The sequence below is a fragment of the Quercus robur genome, chromosome 4, assembly GCF_932294415.1.
Source record: "Quercus robur chromosome 4, dhQueRobu3.1, whole genome shotgun sequence".
Classification (NCBI taxonomy): domain Eukaryota; kingdom Viridiplantae; phylum Streptophyta; class Magnoliopsida; order Fagales; family Fagaceae; genus Quercus; species Quercus robur.
The window spans coordinates 69,290,810-69,300,813 of NC_065537.1; the positions used below are offsets into that span (position 1 = coordinate 69,290,810).

Sequence of the window (10,004 nt, forward strand, 5' to 3'; positions counted from 1 at the left end):
GTGAAATTTCAAGTTCTATTACAATCTCTCACAACATATTTGGTTCACAAACTACAATTATTGTTACTCATACGGAGTTTGGATTATGCACCTATACTTGCAGTTTAGCATTTTGACATTGAAATTGATAGATGGTAAATTCTCTTTAGAATCACGCATATCCTTTGAGACCTCAACTACTTCAAATACTTTGTTTTATCCACATGACTCCTAGAATCAAAACTCAAATTGAAATAATAAGGTCATCACCATAAAATATAAATGCCTCTAATTTGACAATAAGATCTGACAAACTAATCACTCACCAAATACAATTATTCCTACCATTCATAACTATTTGAGCCAAATATCACAACTAAAAATCATTTAGATGGAGACAGAGAAATCAGGAATGAAACAAAATTCCTACAGAATGCAATATAGAAAGAGAGGCAAAGACAAACCAACTCTTAGGAGCAAAAGTGCAAGAGCGTGTCAGCAAAGAATTAAGACTTGAAGAGACGCCCAAAGAACCAAAAGAGAAGACCATGGTGCTTGATTAAACTTAGGTTCCACTTACAACATTACAAACCACTTTAGCTGCCAAGTGCCAATACTCAACTTTCAACAAACACTTGCTGCCCACCAAATTGATACCAAGTGAAGGCCTAAGGCCCTGACACAGCAACTTTGAAAAGTATTATACGTCCTAATAGTTTATGTTTCAACAGTTTGTACCAATTTAAAAATATGCCAAGCAGAGTACAACAAACATCTATCAGAAAAAATAAATACCTTACATGAAACCTAAAGTCCAAAAAAAAAAAAATATATATATATATATATATATAGAATAAAAAATAAAGAAGCTTGTTCTACAAATTCTCTCATGACTGTGATAGGGAGAACCCTCAAAGATAACAATATAACAGTAGTCTTCCTATGCACTTTTCAACTTTGACAGCCCATGAACATATTGGAACTTTTTCAAATTCTTACACTAAAATGAAACACCAATCCATTTGCCTTTCTTAGACTTTGAAGCTTCCGTGAGGACCATGATTTGCCTGAGAATAGGAAAATTTTTCATCTGTTTCAATGTTGTTGCAGACTTTGTTTCTTAGCATTTCTCTCCTTCCAAAAGCATTACATAAAATATGATCAATAAAAAAAAATGTTTGCTTCTCCTTCCAAAGGCAGAAACAAAGAGGTACACCCCAATAAGAAATTGAATGATTAATAAAATCTCTTAGTTTCCATTTAGTTAGCTGTGCCCATACTTATTGAATTATTGTTTAAATCTATTGCCGGAGAAAAGAAGAAGCAACTATTAGACAATATTGTATAAAAATAAAAATGCTATATTTTTTCATCTCAACAATTCGACATACAACATTGTTCATTTTGCACAGTTGATAAGTCCTTGACCCTAATTGCACAAAGATTAAACTCACATTGAATAAAGTTAAGTAAGACCCACATTCTTTTTTACTAAATAATCAAGTGAGAGTGGCCCTTAAACACACTTCAATCATTGAATTTTTAATTCCATTTTAAAGAACAAACCACTTGAAAGATAAATATTCACATAAAAAATAGGCAGGGAAGGGAGGAATTTAGTTTAAATTGTTAATTTTTTTGGATAATTGGTCGTCTCTCTTGATGGTTTTTTTGTGTAAGTTATTTTGTCCTACTAATGATCTTCACACATTTCAAGTCACAGTGAGAGTATAGAAATTTGACAGAAAGTCTCAAACCCATTAATCTTTCTAAGCTTCACAGTGAAGTTTGAAGGGTATCAATAAGATCAAAATTAATTTAATCCTATAAAAGATTAAAAAAAATGTATAACCACATCACTTCAAAAACATTTAAGGAGCAACATAATTGGCAATTCAAATATCAAATATAAATTAGAAGAAGAAAGATTTATATTAAGTAATGAAGCACACTTGCAGCCCATGCCTCAATTCCAATATGGCAACAAACAGAAGCCAAATTCTCAGCCTCAATGCTTAAATCAAGGAGCTAATTTACCACAGATAAAGCATGACAGATTGCCCCCTAATATCACGCCCAATGTCTGACTTTGTTCTTTGCAATTACCTTAGGAATATATTATGCATTTACTTTATAACTTTTCCTTGCACAAATTACTTTCTATACATGATGTAAATAGAATTTCTAATAAACATATTTCAAGCCTGAATCACTGTCTATGATTCCAACAGTATTAAAAGCATGTAATATTTTCAAATTGATCATACCCTTTCTGGCAGAAACAATGGTGCTTTTTGTATTGCATGAACATGGCAGTGATCACTTGGACTTCTTCTTTCTAGAGCTGCTAGGTACTGATTCGTCAGATGGAGCCAATGACGCCAAAGCTAATTTGTCATATCAGCATAGGTGATTCCTGTTGCAAAAAGCATTGAATGTTTCTTCAAAGTTTTAAGTAAAAATTTATTTAAAATTGAGAGTGAATTAGAAAAACCTAAACAATGAGAGATGTGGATAAGGGATTCACCACTTAAAATTGAAAGTGAATAAGAAAAACCTAAACAATGAGAGATGTGGATAAGAGATTCACCATCATTGTCTAGTTTAAGATTTTAATGGTGACCCAATCATCAAACCTGATAATGTTCATCATTGCTGTATCTTCATCATCAACTTGCGCCCTTGCATCACTATAACACATGGCATCAATTCATAAGTAGAAAATAAAAATTAAGACAAACAATTTAGAATGGCAGAAAAGAATACATGGTCGACCCTCTAAAGATCTATAGCCTCAGAAGCATGAATACTCCAAAATCCCTATACTTAAAATAAAAATAAAATACACCTAAATATATTAATTGATTTTACAATCTTTAGAAGTATGCACACAATCATAGCACAACTTAAAAATGCTTGCACAGTGACTTAAGTTTCACGAATCTGATGAAAGAAATTCACACATTCTTAAAATTGAAACCATGAATATCAAACCATGTCTAAACCAAAGACCATGATAAACACAATTATGCAGAAAATTCAAACACCAGGGAAACAATTTTCTTTGATTCTTGTTAATGTATATTATGTTAATGGGCTTTAGGCCCAGTTAGGTTACTTGTATAGTACACTTTAATTGTACCGCACACATATGCCTCCTATATAAAGGCACTGATGTATATTCTTTTATTCAAGAAATACAATACAATCATTTTGTATTTCTAACATAGTATCAGAGCCACTGCACTGACCTTTTCTTAGCAGTCTTGTCTTCATTAGTGTGGCTTTCTTTTTAACAACGCTTCCGCCATCACATTGCCGCCGCAGCCTCTCGCCGTTGAACCTCCGACGTCATCCAGCCGTCGTCCTTGGGTTCCGGACCTGCAGCCGCCGTCGTTAAGGAGTTTCACATTGCACAGACCACTGCTCTTTGCATCGCCGCTGCAATTATTGCTCCGATTACATTTTTAAAGGCACCACTGAGATCGTCCAGCGCTGATCTACACACTCGTGGAAGCCTCGTCGCCATCGGAGACTGCACGCGCTCCCACGCGCCGTTCAACGTTGCTGTTTCGCCGATCACGTGCCACACGCGCCACCACGCGCCATAGCTTCGTTTCACGCACCGACCACGCTCTTCCACGCGCCGTCACGCGCCCCCACGCGACGTCACGCGCCTCATGTGCATCAACAGCCTCGTTGACGTCATCCGCTGATGTCAGCCCTAACAGCTTGCTGACATCACTGCTTGCGTCATCCGCTGACGTCACCTTCTGAATCTGGATTTGACCGTTGACTTTCAGGTTGACCGTTGACTTTGACTGGCCGTTGACCGTTGACTTTTTCGGGGTTGACTTTTTCAGTCAAGGTTCTCCTTACCCAGTTTTTCGCGTAGATTTCATTTTTGCTGTCTGTTTTTGCATATTGTGTCTCTAAATGGATAAAAAGGATATTTTTGTTCCTCGCCCCATCAATACTGTATTGGAGGGGAATAAAAATTACTTATCTTGGTCTCAAGCTATGCGCAGTTTTCTTAAGGGTCGCATGCTCTGGCATTATTGTACTGGTGCAATCACTATTCCTGTCAAGGGAGCAAGTGAAGAAGATGCTGTTTTTCTTGGTCGCATGATTGAATGGGATAGTCATAACCACATGATCCTCACATGGATTCGGAACACTTCCATTCCCTCTATTTCCAATCTGTTGGTCAGCTTTGATGATGCAAAATCTGCATGGGATATGTTGGCCAAAAGGTACTCCACTACTCATGGATCCATGAAATATCAGTTAGTGGTTGAATTGCATCAACTCAGGCAAGAACCAGGGCAATCCATCAATGACTATTATGATCAGCTTCGCTACATTTGGGACCAAATTGACCTTTCTGATCCAACTTGGGCATGCTCAAAGGATGCTCAGCAATATGCTTCCATCAGAGATGAATTTCGCCTCTATGAATTCCTGATGTCACTTCACAAGGACTTTGAGCCCATTCGAGGTCAGCTTCTAAATCGCAGTCCTGCTCCCTCTCTTGATACTGCTGTGAATGAGTTAGTTAGAGAAGAAGCTCGTCTTGCAACCCTTCAAGCCCAGAATAAGCTCAATGTTTTGGCTATTACTCCATCTACTCCACTCATAGAGCAACCTCAGCAATCAAGTGATTCCTCTGGCTCTAACAATCGTCGCAAGCAGACCAACAAAAAAGTCTGCAACTATTGCAAGCGTTCTGGCCACACCATTGAGACTTGTTACCTTCGCAACAAATCTACTGCTGCTGTTGCTAATACTGAGCCTACTCTGCCAATGGCTTCCACCTCAGCTGAGTCCCAGTTTTCTGGATCCACTATCAACCTCTCCCCCACTGAACTACAGGAGATCATAGCTCAGGCTGTTCGTATGGCTGGTAATGCATCTCTTTCCACTGCCCTATCTGTTCTACCCGGTAAGTCTCAAACTTGGCTTTTTGATTCTGCCTGCTGCAATCACATGACACCTCACTCGTCCTTATTCTCCAAACTTGACCCTGCACCACATCCTCTAAATATTCATATAGCTGATGGTTCCACCATGCATGGAAATAGTTTAGGTTTTGTTTCAACCTCTAACCTTTCTGTTCCTGGAGTCTTCCATGTACCTGACCTATCCTATAATTTATGCTCTGTGGGACAATTAGCTGAATTAGGTTATCGCCTTATTTTTGACTATTCTGGGTGTATTGTGCAGGATCCAAGGACGGGGCAGGAGCTTGGGACCGGTCCTAGAGTTGGGCGTATGTTTCCCGTGGACAATCTTCATCTTCCACCTGTTGCTCCTGTTTCTGTTGCTGCTGCAGCTGCTGCAGTTTCTTCCCTACCTTCTCTTGCACTTTGGCATTCTCGTCTTGGTCATGCACCATCTTCTCGGGTACAACAATTAGCGTCTAAGGGTCTGTTGGGTTCTGTGTCTAAAGACAATTTTGATTGTACTTCATGTCAGTTAGGAAAACAGCCAGCTTTGCCTTTTAATAATAGTGAATCCATTTCTAATAGTATTTTTGAGTTAATTCATTCTGATGTTTGGGGACCTTCTCCTGTTGCTAGTATTGGTGGATCTCGATATTTTGTTGTTTTTATTGATGATTATTCTCGTTATAGTTGGATTTTTCCTATGAAATCTCGTTCTGAAATTTTACCAATATATAGCAATTTTGCAAAAATGGTTGAAACACAATTCTCCAAACGTATCAAAACTTTTCGATCTGACAATGCTCTTGAATATACTTAATATGCGTTTCAAGCTCTGTTACATTCCTATGGCACTGTACATCATCTAACTTGTCCAGGTACCTCTCAGCAAAATGGTCGAGCCGAAAGAAAACTTCGTCATATTCTTGACACAGTTCGTGCTCTTCTTCTTTCTGCCAAAGTTCCTACCCCATTTTGGGGTGAAGCTGCTCTTCATGCTGTTCATGCAATTAATCGCATTCCAAGTGCTGTCATCCATAATCAAACTCCGTATGAGCGTCTTTTTGGGTCACCCCCTGACTATCATCACCTTCGCTCATTTGGATCTGCTTGTTTTGCTCTTCTTCAGCCTCATGAGCACAACAAACTTGAGCCTCGATCTAGACTTTGTTGTTTCCTTGGTTATGGCGAAACTCAAAAGGGGTATAGGTGTTATGATCCTGTCTCTCATCGTCTTCGTGTTTCTCGTAATGTTGTCTTTTGGGAACACCGATTGTTTGTTGAACTCTCTCACTTTCGTTCTTCCTTGACTAACTCCTCTGTTTTAGAAATCTTTCCAGATGAGTCTCTTGTTCCTTCTACAAATACTTTTGATCCTTCTTTGGACTTCTCTCCAGATATTTTTGATGCTTCTCCTAGACAGGTTGAAGATGAACAGGTTGATGATGAGCTACCCCACCTTGAGCCTGGGTCCCCTGCTCCTGCTCTGCCTGAAGATCCTCCACAAGACATTCCACCTCGCCACTCAACCCGGGTAAGATCCATTCCTCCACATTTACTTGACTATCATTGTTACACTGCCCTTGCTACACTTCACGAGCCTCAAACCTATCGTGAGGCCTCTACTGACCCTTTATGGCAGATTGCAATGAAAGAGGAACTTGATGCATTAACCAAAAACCATACTTGGGATCTGGTTTGTAACGCCCCAAAATCATAGGCAATAAAAATCTATTTAATCTGAATAATCCATAAAAATATTAAATAAAAGAAACTAGCAACCTTGAAACTGATTACAAAGTCAGAGCTCTAATTCACCAAATACAAAACATCCTCAAAATAATTCTCCAATACAAAGTTTAATGCCATAAAATAATAATAAAATCCTCAATTCCACAAAAATAGTTTGTAACATCTGTTTCCCAAGAATCTCTACTCCAGTAATCCACCTAATGTATCTGTAATGGGAAATAAAAGGGGGTGAGATAACTCAATAAGTGGAATTCACTAACATTGGGGTGTGGGAACAAACTTTTCAAATAAATAATTCTTTCAACAGATTCACAACTTATAACTCACCAATATTTTGTCATCAACTATTTCATGTAAAAGAAAATAATATCTTTATATTGTGAGCCATCATATTATATATATTGATACCATCACATAAACAATTCCCTAGGCTTTTCTCGTGGTCAACGTTTACGCCCCGTTGACAGGGTTGTGCTGTCCCCTTTTTGGGACTGGAACCTCCTTTCATCCCATTTCTCAAGGATGGCTCCTTTGGAACCTAAAGGTACACTCCCTTGCTAAGGAGCTTCCTTTTGGATCCTCAATAGTATGCTCCCTTGCTAAGGAGCTATCAAATGTGCACTGTCCCCTTTTGGGACCGTCCCTTGCTAAGGACTAGCTGCAGCATGATTGTCCCTTACTAAGGACTAAATATCATACTGAGCTTCTAATCACGACTTGCCATAGGTTTTCAAAACATATTCAATATGCTCACAAAATAATCCATTCATACTTCTCAAAATATAAAGACATATTCACACATACAAGTTTAAATAAAATTAGGTTGTCCCACAAGTTTTTCATAAAACGAATAGCCAATGTGCACATCAAACATTTGTAAAATATTCATTTATATATAGAATATCAACATATTCTTTCATATAAAATAGTTTAATAATTAACACTGTTTTGGGAAAACCCCCAAAATTAGTAAACACCACTTACCTCTTAGTTGCAAAAATAAAAGAAATCAACCTCCCTTGAATCACAACAATTCAGTAGAATTAGAACCTAGCAACACCAAAAATAGGTTCATCAATACACAAATTTCCCACTTAAAAATCTATTTTCACGCTTAAACAGTTTCATCCTAAACAATATTAATTTATCCAAAATCCTCTATTTATTCACTTAACTATCCAATTCACTTTCAGCTTTGATCAGATTTTTGGACTTACAATTACCGCTGCATGATCATATCTTTTGGCTCTACCTAATCATATTTTGGCTTAAAAATCATTGCTGCATAATCAGATTTTTGGGCTTAAAAAGTTGCTGCATACTCAGATTTTTGGGCTTAAAAAGTTACTGCATACTCAGTGGCTTAGAGATGATAAATTAGTATCACTAGATGCAAAGGTAGGTATCAAATAACCTAAGGCAGCCCTTTTCCATTAATATAATCCATGCATGACTTTAATGCGGCAGAAAGATGGACATGTGATAACCTGATATATACATTAATCTATCCATCCAATCGCCTAGTATTTCCTTGATGCGCTGGACTAGGATTTAGCCAAAGAAAAGGGCGTGGATGCAGGTCAAATGAACGGTGAGTACCATGAGAATATAAACTATTATATATAACCCACAAACCACCCTTGTTCTAATAAAATAATCCTAGCTTTAGATCCATAACGGCAGCCCCTATTTTTTTCTCTATTTGGTACACCAATAACAGATGCTAAAAGTGGGAACAAAAGCTAGCCATGAGTATAAACTATCCTAAGTTTAGAGCAGCAAAGAATCGTACCTGAAGTCTCCACCCACAGCCACAGTGAAGAAAATCAACATTCAATATTCGGCTGAAGCAAAAGAAATCCCATCAGCAAAAACACGTGAGACCTTGAAGGAAAAAAGGCTAGGGTTTCCAAGGCCCATATATGTACTATGACACCTCACTTGGGCTTCATAATCCATAGTATTTATCCTCTTTTTAATACCTTAGGCCCAAATTAATTTAATCCATTTTAATTATAGGCCTCCATTAAAAAAATTTACGTATAATAATTTAATTAGTATCAATATATGGGGTGTTACATGGTTACTCTTCCTCCTGGACAGTCTGTGGTTGGTTGTAAGTGGATCTATAAGATCAAGACTCGCTCTGATGGATCCGTTGAGCGCTACAAGGCTCGTCTTGTTGCCAAAGGTTTTACACAGGAGTATGGGATTGATTATGAAGAGACTTTTGCTCCAGTTGCTCGTATCTCATCTGTTCGTGCTCTCTTAGCTGTTGCTGCTGCTAGTAAATGGAATCTTTTTAAGATGGATGTTAAAAATGCCTTCCTTAATGGGGATCTGAGTGAAGAAGTCTATATGCAACCTCCTCCTGGTCTCTCTGTTGAATCAAACAAGGTTTGTCATCTTCGACGTGCACTTTATGGTCTTAAACAAGCCCCACGAGCTTGGTTTGCCAAGTTCAGCTCCACTATCTTTCGCTTGGGTTACACTGCCAGTCCGTATGATTCTGCATTATTTCTTCGTCGTACTGATAAAGGTACTATTTTGCTTCTTCTATATGTGGATGATATGATCATAACTGGTGATGACCTCAGTGGCATTCAAGAACTCAAGGATTTTCTCAGTCAGCAGTTTGAGATGAAAGATCTTGGACATCTTAGCTATTTCTTGGGTCTTGAAATTACTCATTCCACAGATGGTCTTTATATTACTCAAGCCAAGTATGCTTCTGACCTGTTGTCTCAAGCTGGACTCACTGACAGCAAGACTGTTGACACTCCAGTTGAACTTAATGCGCATCTGACACCCTCGGGGGGAAAACCATTGTCTAGTCCTTCTCTTTACAGACGATTGGTTGACAGCTTAGTTTATCTCACAGTTACTCGTCCAGACATCTCCTATGCTGTTCATCAGGTGAGCCAGTATTTGTCTGCTCCACGATCAACTCACTATGCTGCTGTTTTGCGCATTCTTCGATACCTGAAGGGTACCCTTTTTCATGGCCTTTTCTACTCAGCTCAGTCTTCTCTTGTACTCCATGCATTCTCTGATGCTGATTGGACAGGAGATCCTACTGATCGCAGGTCCACTACAGGTTATTGCTTTCTCCTTGGTTCTTCTTTGATTTCTTGGCGAAGTAAGAAACAAACTTTTGTGGCCCGCTCTAGTACTGAAGCAGAATATCGTGCCCTTGCGGATACCACATCTGAGCTCCTTTGGCTACGATGGCTTCTTAAGGATTTGGGTGTGTCCACCTCCTCTGCTACTCCCCTTTATTGTGACAACCAGAGTGCCATTCATATTGCTCACAATGATGTCTTTCATGAA

General features: G+C 38.5%; 1 protein-coding gene and 2 long non-coding RNA genes across 4 annotated transcripts in view; 1 reads left to right on the top strand and 2 right to left on the bottom strand.

The window, feature by feature from the left end:
* LOC126724202 (putative disease resistance protein RGA4) overlaps nt 1-10,004 on the top strand; it is a 213,346-nt gene that overhangs the window by 150,056 nt on the left and 53,286 nt on the right. The gene's annotated exons all lie outside the window — the stretch shown is intronic.
* On the bottom strand, nt 511-3,006 carry LOC126724220 (uncharacterized). Of its 2 annotated transcripts, none has more exons than XR_007654816.1 (3): nt 2,616-3,006; nt 2,247-2,395; nt 511-1,113 (listed from the first exon to the last, which is right to left on the bottom strand). It is a non-coding gene; the product is annotated as an uncharacterized LOC126724220 (long non-coding RNA). The 2 variants fall into 2 exon arrangements; XR_007654815.1 differs by having other exon boundaries at nt 2,570-3,006.
* LOC126724221 (uncharacterized) lies at nt 6,681-8,571 on the bottom strand. Its single transcript, XR_007654817.1, has 3 exons — nt 8,467-8,571; nt 7,659-7,724; nt 6,681-6,880 (listed from the first exon to the last, which is right to left on the bottom strand). It is a non-coding gene; the product is annotated as an uncharacterized LOC126724221 (long non-coding RNA).